Here is a 4,100-nt window from a genome sequence, read left to right on the forward strand (position 1 = left end):
AAGAATAATTTTATATTAATAAATGTTAATTTTTTTGTTACAATATTCATTGTCACATAACAATAAAATTTTCCTTATTTATGAGAAATCCCATTCTCTTAGGATCTCCAAGTTAAAGTTCATTCAACTACTTTTATTAGAGTAATATTTTACTAGTTTTTTAATTTTAAAGCACATAGAATTTTTTTAAATTTCCCTACAACATATAACTTTTTATCAGATCCATCCCCATTTATGATAAATAGAACTGAGACCTTTTCCTTGCATAGTTTGATACCTAGTAGTTGAGTCCACTAAATTCCATTGTGCTCTTTGGTAATGCTCGGTAGTATAGTCATGTGCCATCACAATTGTAAACACCACTCCTTTGATAATCTTTAATCAGAGATGGGAGTGTATTTTTGCTCTACTCATTTGCATGAATAATACACTACCTTTTCATTGCAAACATTACATATTATAAAAACTAAAAATTACTTTCATTAAAAATTACTTTCATTGAATGTTTGGCTAAAAAAACCTAGGTCTAACATCACTGGTCCATTTAGATTGCAATTGTTGCTACATTTGGGTAAACCAAACAAATAAAGCTGCTTCTGTTTTTCTTATTTTAACTCTTTTATTTGCAAGGGATTTATTCCTTAGAAATTGTGAGCATATACATGCTTTATTAGCTTCCAATCTGTAAATTGTGGACACATGATATACAACCTCACGCTAATTGTGTTTTTGAAGTAGTGTCTAATTTTTCAATGATTTTCCCCTTTTGCTTGAGCTTTATCTTATAAAATGATGTTTTAATCTAAAAATAATTTAAAATGATTATGATGTATAAGTAAATTACCATTTTTGTATTAAAATGTTAAGGTGCAATTCATGTAAAAAAAATCACGAATAATTTTTTTCGATAGGATTTTTTATTTTTTCACTTATCCGATTAAATTATCGTATTGTCATATAAATGGAACTTGAAAAATTTCGTAATTTTTCAACATTTCGTAATTAACTTGCAATTATAAATGTAATTTAACATTGCCATAGATTTTTATCAAAATAGCGGGGTTTTCCGCATTATAAAGTGTTTACACTTAAGCGATATACAATTAAACGGTTTTGAAGTATCATTTTTAAATTTTGTGAAAATTTAAATCAAAACAAATTTATTTAGTCCTCTTTATTGAAAGATAAAACAATTATATTAGCAACACAAAAGCAGAATTTAGCAAAATAAAATAGCCACAAAAGTTGGAAATGGTCTAACTGAAAAATATATCGCCCATTTAATACGATGCGTTTAATAATTTTATCTGATTATCATGCCTTTTGTAGTATATTGGCAAAATCATTCTAAGGTCATCCCATACCAAATGTCTTTAGATTAATTAAAAAGTTTGAATATCATATTATAAAAATATATGCCAATATTTTTCAATAAAAAAAACTGCAATTTACAATAAAATTATGTTATAAAACCAAAATTTTCAAAAAAAATTAATTTGAGCGTATTTTTTAATTTTTGGAAGGCAATTACGCCAGGCCTTAAAGGGAGGGGATGCCAGAAAAATAATTTAATTAAATAACAAATTGAAGGATTTTTTTAGTGAGCCGGAGTTATATTGCAAAAGTAGTATGACAAAAAAGTAATCCAGTAGTTAATTAGTGTTTTTCCAAAAAGAGCATATGGCATGGAACAAAAAGAGGAGAGCAATAGGAAAGTATACGATTATAATATTTTAATAATATTATAAGTTTTTAGGTATATCAATGTAGAAAAATATTAATAAATTAACAGGTAATCCCTATCATAAATTCCACACCAGATAATCAGTTGGGAAATATGTCACAGATTCCATTATTAACCTAGCTAATGGCAATGCACGGGGTTAGATAGTGTATGGCAATTTATTTAATGACAAAATTTTATTAGACCACCTATTTCCTTCTAGTCATATATTTATTCAAAATTAAAAATAAGAAATCCAAAAAGAAACTATCTCCTCTAATTTTATTCAAATGACTATAGGCTCTTCAATAACTTTTTACCTACCCCCCCCCCAATTTAAATGACGATCTTGCTTTACATCCCCCTTCTCCCCATGATAATCCCATAAACTATAATGTCGAGTGGCATAGGGTTTGGCCAATAGTAGTCATTATGGGGATCTATATCTCGCTCTTTTGTGCATACACTAAATTCAACTTTTCTTTGAATTTGATATTTAAATAAATTCAATATTATTTATATTTAGGTTTAGATGATATTCGTAACCAGCCTTTACAATCTCAGGGGGCTCAACTATAATATACTTTTTTAATTGAAATTTGCAAACTCTGAATAATTATTCTGATATTCATATTTTGGCATTTATTACGCATTTAAATAATGAAAATAAAACAATACAAGACATTTCTCAAGATAATATTTTTTAATAGAAAATATTTATTCATTTATTACATATTAACTAGTTTTGATTGGGATATAAAAAACATTCAAAAAATTACAAGTGATAAAAAAGGTTAATTAATTCAAACATTGCCTCAATTGATAATAGTTTTTGAAAACCACACGTCATTTTAATTTTTAGCTTAAAACTAATGCAACATTGTGTTACCATTTTTGACAATGTTTTATAGAATGAACTAATAAGGAAAAATTTGTAGGCCTAACCAAATCAATAATTCTTGAAGAAGAGAATATAAACGACTAATCCAAATCATAAAACTATATGGTGGTTAGAGCTTCCTCTTAGATGACATTATGGAAGCTAGATAAATAATAGAGAAAATTATTGTGAACACTTTTAATGATATTTTAATGACTAGACAGTCTACCATTATTGCTCATCTAAATTATTAAATCGAATGCTCTCAGCAGCAGGAGTAAAAATCTTAAATTATAATAGCCACAGCTGGTTAATTTGTAGTCATAACCATGACACTTAAGATGTAAACTCTTGAATTTATTATGTTAGATAAATTGATAAAATAAAAGCAATAAAGATCTTTAGAAGAAATAATTATGCAAATATACTTGAGTTATTTACATTGTAAAGATGCCTTTTAAAAATGAATAATTTAGTAACTAAGAGTGATATGATGTAAGCAATTAAGATTTTATATATTATTGTTGCACCACACCACCCCTAGTTGGTATATTATGTATTAAAATAAAAGTAGTTTGTAATAATATGAATAATAACATAATAAAATTCTAACAATAAACTGTTTTTTAAAGAAGAAAAAATAGCTTTCCTAAAAACAAGTAAAAAAAACGAGAAGGAAAAAAAAATATCTAAAAAGTTATATCCATTGTAGGATGAATAATAAGATCTCTAATTGTTAAAAATAAATAGATGGCGTTAAAGAATTGAATGCAAATAGTTACTTATATTTATTATCAAAAGCATTGATTAATAAAGTTTATTTAAATATTAACTGTAATATATTACTATCAACTTTATGTCTGTAAAAGTGACATTTTATCTAATATTTTATAACCAATTCAATATAATTAAAGATTATCATCTATATGTCAACTTACTTTTTATAAAGAAATTTCTTATTTTTTTTTGGACCTTGGAAATTATTTTAGGAAAAGGCATGGTAATTTAATTTAAGAATGGATTAGTAATTTTGAACTCGGCTTACTACAATATTAAATTTGTTAATTTTCAATTAATAAATGATCTTATTTATTTATTTAATTAGAGTCATATAGTAATTTAAATTATAAAAATAAATAAAGCTTCAACTGTTAATGCTCTATTGATATTTAGATATTATGATTAATAATCCATTTATAACATAAAAATTGCACGAAAAGACATGAAGAACTTAAATATTTCATCAGAAATATAAATATAGTAAGTATTTTTTGAAATTATCTTGCAATATTTATAGAAATATTTATTGTAATATAATATTTTCATTTCATAAAATAATTAATATTTCTATTTTTATATATTCAATTTGTTATAAATGAATGCTAGATTTTTTCATATTATTTTTCTTGTGTAACTAAATGTGCATATATTTTGCGACGAAACAATCTTCTAAATTGATATAATATATAACGTTATAGAGTTTTCACTGCATATGCG

The sequence above is a fragment of the Gordionus sp. m RMFG-2023 genome, chromosome 3 (assembly GCF_954871325.1).
Source record: "Gordionus sp. m RMFG-2023 chromosome 3, tfGorSpeb1-WG-v2, whole genome shotgun sequence".
Lineage (NCBI taxonomy): Eukaryota > Metazoa > Nematomorpha > Gordioida > Chordodea > Parachordodidae > Gordionus > Gordionus sp. m RMFG-2023.